General features: G+C 40.9%; 1 protein-coding gene across 1 annotated transcript in view; it reads right to left on the bottom strand.

Annotated features, from left to right (window-relative positions):
- Positions 1–11,272, bottom strand: part of LOC122550661 (PC3-like endoprotease variant B) — an 869,748-nt gene extending 858,476 nt beyond the window's left edge. Inside the window, exon 1 of the mRNA XM_043691743.1 lies at positions 11,141–11,272. The gene's annotated coding sequence lies outside the window, so the exon portion shown is untranslated. The remainder of the gene's footprint in view (positions 1–11,140) is intronic.
- Positions 11,273–12,260: the final 988 nt, after the last annotated feature.

The raw sequence follows: 12,260 nt of genomic DNA, 5'->3' as shown, positions 1-12,260 counted from the left end.
CCTTTTACTTTGGGCCAGGCCACTGGTATCCCTGCTTTGGGCTTGGGAGGCCAGGGATCGGAGCCAAGTGTCTCGGCCAAGAGTCTAAGAGGACGGGTGAGGAGACAAAAACCACAGAAGGGATTGTCCTTTTCTCACATTAACTTTTGTGTGATTCCCATTCCGCAACACGATTAACTCTTAACAAACCTCCAACCTAATCAAGCCATTTATACCAGAGCAAAATGCAACAAATCACTCAGCTGTAATTTAGGGCATAGCAAAGGCACACCTAAACAAGATGATTTTACAGACTCTTCCTCCCAACATCTGACATTGATGCCTACTTTAAGAGAGCTCTCCAGAAGTGAATCAAACAATAGCCAAGGACAATCATCTTCATTGAATCATGCCCATCAGCCAATGAAGTCCCAGATGGCTGGATTGACAATCCCATATATTTTCTGTTCCTCTGATAGAGCTATATGCAGAGGGCTTTGAAATAACTCCAAAGAGGCTGGTATCCTGTCACCAGGTCTCCCTTTATTTACACATGAACAGTCCTTGACTTTAGTACTGTCTCATACGGAGTCAGGTACCGATTGTCAGGATCACTGAAACTGCCCTTTTTCTTTATCAGTCAGGGTGCCTTGATTGGATTAGATTAACAGCCCCAATCAGGGAACTCATATTCTATGATGTCCAGCTAGCTGACCTCATTACAATCACTATAGACTTTACAATCAGGAGGGAATTCCTCGGAGTCTTCAGCATTGGATTCAATTAACTCCCATACCTTTGGATTAATCATGAGTAAGAAAACTTTTGATTGATTGCCAATTACCATCCTCCCTCAACATGTGAATCAATATTCCACCATGTTGAATTTGCTCGGTATGGTAGCTACAAGTGAAGACACTTAGAAGTTCATAACCAAACAGTGACTCAGTAGCACTGCCACTGACTGAGCTGACTGACTAGGCTTGCAGCAGGTGATGTAAGAACCAACAAGAGGGAATAACCAACTTGACATGATCCTCACCAAACTACCTGGTATCACAGATGTATTTATTAGTGTTACGATTGATGGGAATGATGATCCTTGTGGAAACTAAGCTCCATCTTCACTCTGAAAAAAAAATCCATCATTTCACATGGCAGTGTTACTGAATTAAGGGAGATGGATTACAAACAGGTCCAGCAGCTCAAATCAGGTCCTCTGCAGCAGCAGTAGAACTGGATTCTGTCACAATTTGTAGGATAATGCTGCCCAGCATTTAATTTACTCCTCTTTCACCATCAAGCCAAACAAGAAACCTGGTCCAATGATTTGTGTAGAGAAGTGTGCTGCTAGCAAAAGCAGCCATAGCTGGACATGAGGCAGCCTGGTGAAGCTACAACACAAGACAACATGCCTACTCAGCAACAGAAGCAGTGCACTATAGACTAAGCTAAGCTAAGACAACCAACTGCTCTGGTAAATGTTCTGCAGGTTTAATATATTCTATGCTGGGTAATTAAAAAAGCCATCCATGAGAAGTTAAATAAATTTGTTCCACATGGCACCAAGAAACGACTACGTGTATTGCACACAACAAATGGCTCAAGCCTAACAACATCCTATCTGTAATGCCTGTGTTAGAGAACTAGCCATGCCACTGGTTCTAGTACAGATGTTCCAGTACAGATACAAGCATTGACATCTATCCAACAATGTGAAAAACTATCCAGTTATATCCTGTCCACAAGGAACAGAAATCAGGTGCTTAGGGACACCATTGTCTCAAATGGTGTCACAAATCATCCTGTCTTCGCTGTATATCACCATTTCATCCTCAACACTGGATCAAGATCATGGAACTACCTTCCCAACAGCATTATGGGAGTGTTTTCACCACATAGAATGTAGTGATTCAGGAAGTAGGCTTCTAACCACTTTCTCAAAGACAAATGAGGTAGATCAAAAACATCAGCCTGACCAACAACATCCACACCCTGAGATGGAATTAGCAAGGATTTTAACTGAACAATGAATGCGCTATTCATTCTCAAGGTGTGGACATTGTTGGTCAGACTGATATTTATGACCTGCCAATTTGTGACGGAGTACAATTCTACTGTCACTGCTGAGCCCTGATTTGAGCTGCTAGATCTGTTTGTAGTCAATCTCCCTTAATGCAGTAACACTGCTACATGACAAGATGGATGGTTTCTTCATTCCCACCAATCGTATCACTAATAGATGCATCTGTGACACCAGGCAGATTGGTGAGGATCATGTCAAGTCGGTTATTGCCTCATGGAGACAGTAAGGACTGCAGATGCTGGAAGACAGAGTCAATAGATGTAGAGCTGGGAAAACATAGCAGGTCAGACAGCATCTGGGGAGCAGGAAAGTCAATGTTTCAAGCTGAAACCCTTCAACAGGACTGGGGAGGAGGAGGGGAACCGAGAAATAAGTAGAGTGGTCGGGGGATGGGGTTGAGGGATGGGTAGGTGGAATGGTGATAGGTGGATGCAGGTAGGGGTTATTGTGATTGTTCATAGAGTCATAGAATCAGAGAGATGTACAGCACAGAAACAGACCCTTCAGTCCAACTCTTACATGCAAATCAGACATCCTAACCGAATCTAGTCCCATTTGCCAGCACGTGGCCCATATCCCTATTGGCCCCATTCCTGATGAAGGGCTCTTGCCCGAAAAATCAATTCTCCTGCTCCTCGGATGCTGACTGACCTGCTGTGCTTTTCCAGCACCCCACTCTTGACTCTGATCTCCAGCATTTGCAGTCCTCACTTTCTCCATACCCTCCTAAACCCTTCCTATTCATATACCCATAGAGTCATAGAGTCATCGAGATGTACAGCATGGAAATAGACCCTTCAGTCCAATCCATCCATGCCGACCAGATATCCCAACCCAATCTAGTCCCACCTGCCAGCACCCAGCCCATATCCCTCCAAACCCTTCCTATTCATATACCCATTCAGATTTATTTTAAATGTCTCAATTGTATCAGCCTCCACCACTTCCTCTGGCAGCTCATTTCATACACTCACCAACCACTGTGTGAAAAAGTTGCCCCTTAGGTCCCTTTTATATCTTTCTGCTTTCATCCTAAACCTATGCCCTCTAGTTCTGGACGCCCCTACCCCTGGCAAACGTCTTTGTCTATTTAGCCTATCCATGCCCCTCATGATTTTATAAACCTCTATGAGGTCACCCCTCAGCCTCTGACGCTCCCAGGAAAACAGCCCCAGCCTATTCAGTTTCTCCCTATAGCTCAAATCATCCAACCCTGACAATATCCTGTAAATCTTTTCTGAACCCTTTCAAGTTTCACAACATAGTTCTGATAGGAAGGAGACCAGAATTGCACGCAGTATTCCAAAAGTAGCCTAACCAACATCCTGTACAGCTGCAACATGACCTCAGGGAAAGGACTTTGTCTATTTATTCTAGCCATGCCCCTCATGACTTTATAAACATCTCTAAGGTCACCCTAAAACATGGAGCCTCTTCCACTGTAGTAGCTTATCTAAATCCGCAGCTAAACCTAAACCAAACTAGAAAAATACCTGAAGTGGGAGAACTGGCCATTCCCCTTTCATTGTACAAGTGCATAGAACAACCTAAAAGCCCTTTTCTCTGATTGTTGCCTTAGGCAGTGTCTGTTAGCCATAACCAAAGTGGCCTAACCGCAGACAAAAGGCAGGAACCTCTGCCTTTTATAACCTCTTTTGAAAAAATCCAAAGACAACATAACCTTGTTAAAGGAGCAGCATCATCACAACCATGACCCTCTGTCTCCTACCATCAAGCCAATTTTATATCCAGTCGGCCAGCTCTCCCTGGATCCCATGTGATCTAACCTAACTCATCAGTCTACCATGCAGAACCTTGTCAAATACCTTGCTGACATCCATGTAGACAATGTTTGCCACTCTGCCTTCTTGGTCACCTTTTCAAAAAATTCAGTCAAGTTTGTGAGACATGTTTTCCCATGCTTTCACAAGTTTTCACAACCGTGTTGACTATCCCTAATCAGTCCTTGCCATTCCAAATGCATGTAGACCCTATCACTTTAAATCCCCTCAACAACTTTCCCACCACTGACGTTAAGCTCACCGGTTTGTAACTCCCTGGCTTTTCCTTAACACCTTTTAAAATAATGGCAAATTTGCCACCCTCCATTCTTCTGGCACCCCACCTGTCAATGATACAAATATCTCTGCTAAAGCCCCACAATTTCTCCTCTAGCTTCTCACTATGTATTGGGATACACCTGATCAGGGGTAGTACCTCTTCTCTGTAATGTGGAATCTTTTCAAGATGTCACTATTTATTTCCCTGAGTTTCCTAGCTTCCATGTCTTTCCCAACAGTAAATACTGACATGAAATATTAATTTAGGATGTCATCCATCTCCTGTGATTCCAAACATAGCTGGCCTCATTGATCTTTAAGGGCCCCTATTCTCTCCCTTGTTACTCTTTTGCCAGTAGGTGGGATGGTGATAGGTGGATGCAGGTTGGGAGGTACGGTGATTGGTCAGTGAGAAGGGTGGAGTAAATAGGTGAGCAAGAAGATGGACGGGGATGTAAAGTCAGGGACGTGGGGAGAAGAAGGAGGGGGTAGGTTGGGTAGGGGATGAGGCTGGAGGCATTTTAAAGTGGTTGAATTCAATATTGAGGCCATTGTGCTAAGGCTCCCCAAGGGAAATAGAAGGTGTTGTTCCTCCAGTTTATGCCTGGCCTCACTTTGACAGTAGAGGATGCCATTGCCAATGTTGCTGGGACAGAGGAAGGGGTTAATTACAATGGATGGTGACTGGAAAGTCGAGTTGGTTGATGCGTGCAGAGCGCAGATGCTCTGCAAACCGGTCCCCGGGTCTGCGTTTGGTCTCCCTGATGTTCAGGACACCACACTGGGAGAAATAGATGAAGTTGCAAGTGAATCATTGCCAGATTTGGAAAGGTTGTTTTGGGCCTTGAGTGGAGGAGAGGGGGAGATGAAGGGGCAGATATTGCACTCTTGCGGTTGCAGAGAAAGGTACGGGTGTTATCCGCTACAAGCCTAGTCAGCCAGCTCAGTCAGTGGCAGTGCTCCTGAGTCACCGTTGGTTATGAACTTCTAAGTGTCTTCACTTGTAGCTACCACACCTAGCAAATTCAACATGGTGGAATATTGATTCACATGTTGAAAGAGAATAGTAATTGGCAGTCAAACATTTTCTTACTCATGATTAATCCAAAGATATGGGAGTTTATTAAATCCAATGTTGGAGACTCCGAGGAATTCCCTCCTGACTGTAAAGTCTGTAGTGATTGTAATGAGGTCAGCCAGCTGGACATCATAGAATATGAGTTCCCTGATTGGGGCTGTTAATCTAATCCAATCAAGGCACCCTGGCTGATATAGAAAAAGGGCAGTTTCAGTGATCCTGACAATCGGTACCTGACTCCATATGAGACAGTACTAAAGTAAAGGAAGACCTGGTGACAGGATACCGGCCTCTGTGATGTTATTTCAAAGCCTTCTGCATATAGCTCTGTCAGAGGAACAGAAAATATGTGGAATTGTTAATGCAGCCATCTGGGACTTCATTGGCTGATTGGCATGATTCAATGAGGATGATTGCCCTTGGCTGTTGTTTGGTTCATTTTTGAAGAGCTCTCTTAAAGTAGGCATCAATGTCAGATGTTGGTGAGGAGGAGTTTGTAAAATCACCTTGTCTAGGTTTTCCTTTGCTACATCCTAATTTCCAGTTGAATGATGTGTTTGTTCTGGAGCAATTTGATTGGGAAGTTAGAGGTTCATTAAGAGTGCATTGTGTTGTGGAATGGGAATCACAAAAAGAGTTAATGTGAGAAAAGGGAAGGAAAAGGGAAATCAGTTTAGTTATTATCATAATTTGATCATTTTTGTGGACAGTTTCATGGACATTAGTTTTTTATTTACAGATATTTAAAATGGAATTCATGGCTTGAATTGCACTCACCATCACCCACCAGTCCTTGCCGTAGGATAGCAGGTGAGGGACGGGGATGTGACATTTGAGATTTTACAAGTAAGTTAAGGGAAAAAGAGCCACAAAGAAGAGAAAAGGGCCCCTTAAACATCAACAAGGTCATCCATGTGTGGAACTGCAGGGTGTGCGTGAGATACTAAATGAATATTTTGTGTCAGTATGTACTGTGGAGAAAGACATGATGCAAGGGAACTTGAGGAAATAATAATGTCTTGAAAACAGTCCACATTGCCAAAGTGGAAATGCTGAAGATCTTAAAACACAAAGGTAGATAAATCCCAGCACCTGATCAAGGGTATCCCAGGACATTGTGGGAATCCAGGGAAGGAATTGCAGGGCCCCAAGCAGAGAAGTTTGAATCATCTACAGCCATGGATGAGGTACCAGAAGACTGGAGGATTGCTATTTTTGTGCCTTTTTTAAAAGAAGGCCTGCAAAGAAAATCCAGGCAACTATGAGTCTGACATCAATGGTGAATGAACTTTTGGAGGGGACACAATTTACTTGCATTTGGAGAGGCAAGGCCTATTTAAGGATAGTCAGCATGGCTTTGTACATGGGTGATCGTGTCTTACAAACCTGATTGGATTTTTTGAAGACATGACCAAGAAGGTAAATGAAGGCAGAGCAGTAGACATTGTCTATGTGGACGTTAGCAAGGCTCCCAAAAAAGTTCCACATGGTAATCTGATTAGTAAAGTTAGACCACATGAGTTCCAGAGATAGCTAGCCAATTGGATACAAAATTGACTCAGCAGTAAGAGACAGTGGGTGTTGGTATAGAACTATTGTTTGGTCTGGGGGCTTGTGACCAGCAGTCTTCTGCAGAGATTAGTGCTGGGTCCACTGTTGTTTGTTATTTATATAAATAAATTGGATGAGAATATAGGAAGTATGGTTAGTAGGTTTGCAGATGACACCAAAATTGGTGGTATAGTGAACAGTGAAGATGGTTATTGCAGAGTCCAAGTGGTTCTTAATCAGCTGGACCAATGAGCTGAGGAGTGGCAGATAGAGCTCAGGTTAGATAAATGTGAGGTGTTGCATTTTGGTAAGGCATACCAGGACATGACTTATACGGTTAATGGTAGGCAGCTGGTGAGTGTTGCCGAATAGAGAGACCAAGGGGTTCAAATACATAATTATTTGAACGTGGGATCACAAGTAGACAGGCTGGTGAAGAAGGTGTTTGACATGCTTGCCATTATTGGTCAGAGCATTGAGTATAGGAGTTGAGATGTCATGTTGAAATTGTACATGCTGTTGGTGAGGGCATTGTTGGAGTTCTGTGTGCAGTTCTGTTTGCCCTGCTATAGGAAGGATTTTATTAAATTCGAAAGGGTGCAGAAAGGATTTACAAGGATTCGACTGGAACTGTAGAGTTTGAGTTAAAAGGAGAGACTGGCAGGCTCTGACTTTTTTTCCCTGGAGGAGTAACCTATGAGAAGTTTATAAAATCATGAAGGGAATTGATAAGGTGAATTGCCAAAGTCTTTTCCTCAGGGAAGGGGGGTTCAAAAATAGAAGGCATAGGTTTCAGGTGAGGGGGAAAGATTTAAAAGGGACCTACGGGGCAACTCCTTTACACAGATGGTGGTGCAGTTTTGGAACAAGCTGCCAGAAGGGGAGAGGTAAGTAGAGTTACAACGTTTAAAATACATTTGGACAGGTACATGGAAAAGAAAGGTTTAGAGGGATAAGTGCCAAACACAGGCAAGTGGGACTAGTTTAGTTCGGAAACCTGATTGGCATGGAAAATTGGACCAAAGGGTCTGTTTCCATGCTGTATGATTCTGTGACTCGATGTAGTGATAGTGCTTGGGAGAGTGTAAGAGTATCACATGTGGAGCCTCTCTGTTTCCACTAATCGGTGAGATAGTTGGTGGGTAGTCCTTGTTGGACAAATTGAGGCCTTTAAGTAGCCCATTAATGCTATCCAGGGGTGTTTCCAAGTGCCACTAGCATTTCACCAACAGTGGGGAGGTGGAGGTATGTTTAAGCCGCACTGTAAGGTGTGGTTATTCTGCATCTTTGGGATGGTCAATGAGTTCCTCTAGTCAGGTACCCATGTCCCTCGGAGAGCTACCTCACTTGATGAATCCCCTCTATCACTCACCAGGACGTGCTTGACTACCCACGTATATTTGTTCCATGCCTTTCGCACTACATCCGGTTTTGGCCTAATGCAGTGCTAGCATTAGCTTCTACTCCCAGTGATGTTGCTGAGATTGAAGAACTGTGGGCCACCCTTTTTACAAAATTCTAACCGCTTTTTATGTCTAACATTGTTCAATAGGCATCATATGTATTCATCTGTGATCATCTATATTCAAATGTAATCACTTAGCCATCACTTGTCATTCAAAGTAATCAAATAGTGATCAAGTGACATCAAATGAAATCATACAAAACTGAAACAACATTATTTGTGATCATTTACCACCATTTAATTATCTTCAAAGGGAGAAAAACATTCAACTGACAGCAGAAGTGATCATAACATTCTAAATTATAATAACCACAACAAAACTTGAAGAAGTTACGGATATCAGTTGACATCAAGATTATTGTGCTTTGGATTTTTCAAAGACTCAGCTATTTTCTATTTATGAATTGTGCAGGTTGATAATATTGGGACAGTGTGAAAATTATGCAGAGGATGTTAGCACATCTTCATTGTTGTTATTAGCTGATGGCAAATGATGTTACTGCATGTTTTGAGCATTTTTGACTGCAACTTTGTAGAGTCATGGAGTCATTCAGCACAGAATCAGACCCTTCAATCTAACCCATCTCAACTGCCTGTACTTGGCCCATATCTTTCAAACCGTTTCTTATTCGTGTACATCTCTATGTATATTTTAAATGTTGTAACTATACCTGCATTCATCTGGATGTTCATCCACTCATGAACCACTGTCTATGTAAAAGTATTGCTCCTCATACCTTTTTAAAAATTTTCACCTCTCACCTTAAAAAATATATCCTCTTGTCTTGAAATCCCACCACCATAGGGAAAAGACACCTGCTATTCACCTTATTGATTCATCTCATGATCTTATAAATCTCTATAAGATCACCCCTCAACCTCCTCTGCTCCAGTGAAACAAGTTCCAACCTATCCAGTCACTCCCCATAACGCAAACCCTCCATTATATTGAAGACTTTTGAGCAGCATGGCAACTCTTGAATGGTGATTTCATGGGGAAATGGGGAGAACTCTGGGATGAGTTGAAAACTACTACCCCATGTAAATGATTGCCTGAGAACCGTAACGTTTGCTTATGGCTTTCACAGCCAGCAAAGGTGAGCTCACCTATTTCCAATGAGTCGGCAGAACAGTGTCACTGCATAAAATCCTGTCACGTATTCATGAGATTTGAATTATCTGAATTGCTTGTGTAGGAAATACTGGTCAAATAGCATGATATTTACACCGCCACACCTAAACCTACTTAGCTGAGGTTTACCAGTTGTTATTTAAGATAAGAGAGTAAGATTAAAGCAAAGTCTATTACAAACAGTTTCTAAAAAAACATTCATGTGTTGTAGGTGTCACTGGCTGGGTTAACGTTTATTGTCCATCCCTAGTTGCTCTTCACAATGTGGTAGTGAGCTGCTTTCTTGAACCCCTGCAGTCCATTTGGTGTAGGTGAATCTACAATGCCATTCAAGAGGGAATTCCAAGATTTTGATCCAGTGACTGTGAAGGAACGGTGATATGTTTCCAAGTCAGGTTGTGAGATAGCATTTCAAGTTAAATAGGTTTGCTTTTTCTTTGAAGCATTCATTAAATAAATGCATAATCAAAAACGGTGAACCAGCATAAAAAAAGGTGAAGCAGCCTAAAGATGGCATTGCCTGATCGAGGTAGTGTCAATAAGATGTTCAGTAGGTGCACTCAACTGTAAAGGAGACAAATAGCCTTAACTGGAAGTGGGTTTGAATAACTACAAAGTTGATGTAATGACAGTTTTTTCAAGAACATGGTCGTATGTCTCATAGTACATTTCATTGCAGTATTTGAAATGTCTGTAAGTAAACTTACCATTACATGTGATCTGAACATGAATGATTGCAGTAGATTAAAAGAATAACTCATATGTCTTTGTTCACAGCCCTGTGCTTTACTGGCTGGTTGGAGCAAGATCTGAAACCTTATCAACTGCAGCATAAACTGAAACTATCTTGAAATGTTCCCTGCTTAAACTAACATTTGTCATATCAAATAAGGGCTTTATGCAAATTAAGGTAGGTTGGATGATTCATATTTAAATAGCTTATTCCTCTGAAAAATAATATAGCAGTTTTATGAATCTGAAGAACCTATCAAACTTCATTCTTTTTCTTTCACTTAGTAGTTGCAGTGCAACAGCTACAAAATTTGTTTAAACAAAGAACTAAATGACTCACAATTTCCAGGTAGTACACAAATCTTAATATCATATAATTTTGTTAAAGTGCACACACATATCAAAATTACCATCTTTGACCAAGAGAACAATCAGGTGACCTACTCTTAAGGCCAGGAAAGTACATTGCTGGCAGTTGATGTTTGTGTACTCATAAGCCAACTCATCTGTTTTTTTTGTTCCTTTCCTCTGAAAGGGAGAGAGACTTGGAATTCTTTCTTCCATTTCCCAAATCTCTCGTTTTTTGGGAAGTACCTTGCTTCCATATCGTGCTTCCCCTCAGCCAAGATGGGTAGGATAGTGTGTGGAAAATCATCCAACATATGGTATCTGACACCCTTTCAATCATCTTCTTAATATTTCAGTCAGGTACTGTAACGTGGAGACTGAAACATGAGCTTACAATCAGGTAAAAAAGGATGAATCTTTGAGACATTTGACTGTTATTCAACACAAAGTCATCCACAGTAAGTATTAGCTGATGCTGCTATAACACCATTTTTAAAAAAAATGATGAATTATAACTTTCTGAGACAAATCAATAAAGTATTCAGTCCCATATAGCTATCATTAGACATATAAACACTATAGCTGCTAAGAATTTTTAACAGCTCTCCACAAATTAAGTTTCATATTTGCACAGATAATATTTTAAAGAAAGCTTTTTCCTTTTAAAAGTACAATATTTGATCACAGCATTTAAAAAATAATTTCCTACCTTTGATAAGTAATTCTCAGGAGTTCAGAACGCAGAACCTTGTTGAAGAATATGTAGAAAAAAGGTTGAATGAAATTTGATCCACAACCATGAAGTTAGGATCCTTACAGACTACGTTGCATAGCTGGTTTATTTGTTCTTAAAATGTAGGGACCGCCCACTTTTGCTATAATCAGTCTTTAACTTAGAAAGGAATGTATTAACAGGATTTTAAAAAACTAAATAGGTAATGAATACTGCAATGGCATTAGCTACTGGTGAATTATTTATGTGTATCACCTTCAGCCGTCACCAGTGCAGTCCATCAATATCTCATTCACTTCATAAAATGATTAATTTTGCTGATGTTTCAAAAGGAGTCTAATTAAAAATTGCTTCAGAAAGTTGTGGAGAAGCAGTAATTACAATAATCCAAGTGTACTTTTTCTTATATAATGTCCCCTTCAGTAGCATAATGCCAACGAATATATTCCAGACCCTTTCAGTTATATTGTCCTCAGTTTCCCATTTGCTCCACTCCATCCAAACTTAATTTAAATATTAAGAATAGGAAGTTATTAAAGTTGTTGCTCACATTTCTTGTTCTGGAAAAATTAATTTTATCTTTAAAGTCTTAAATTTATAGGTTGATAGTAAACAAGAATATAGATTATTAAACACCAAATGCCTGGATATGCAAACATGCAGTTAAAGGCCAAATTTTGTATTCCAATTATAAAGGGAGCAGAATAGTTAGCTCGTACTACTAAGTTAGCCAAAGAATGCTCTGAGCTGACTGTCAGCATTCTCTGTTACTTTACTTGAATAATTAGTACGAATTGCTCTTGAAGGTAGCATACATTCAAATTTAGAGGAATATGCACTGTTAAGGACAAGTGGAAGGAAACATAACATAAATTCATAATCTGCTTTATATGTTTGTCAGCCTTTACTCGCATTAAACAGTGAAGGAAGAAAAAGGTAATGAATTGCCAGGTAAAAATGAATTCAATGGAAATCCAATGTATTTGATTGAGTATGAGCAAGGGGAAAGAGTGTCATGTCATATGATTTGTTTGATGACCACGAGGGGTATGTGGTCAGAGCAATGTGCTCTCATGAACAATTGTAAGGCAGCAGT

The sequence above is a fragment of the Chiloscyllium plagiosum genome, chromosome 6 (assembly GCF_004010195.1).
Source record: "Chiloscyllium plagiosum isolate BGI_BamShark_2017 chromosome 6, ASM401019v2, whole genome shotgun sequence".
In the NCBI taxonomy this organism is placed as follows: Eukaryota; Metazoa; Chordata; class Chondrichthyes; order Orectolobiformes; family Hemiscylliidae; genus Chiloscyllium; species Chiloscyllium plagiosum.
Note: the sequence above shows the minus strand (reverse complement) of the source record. Positions and strands in the feature narration are given on the sequence as shown.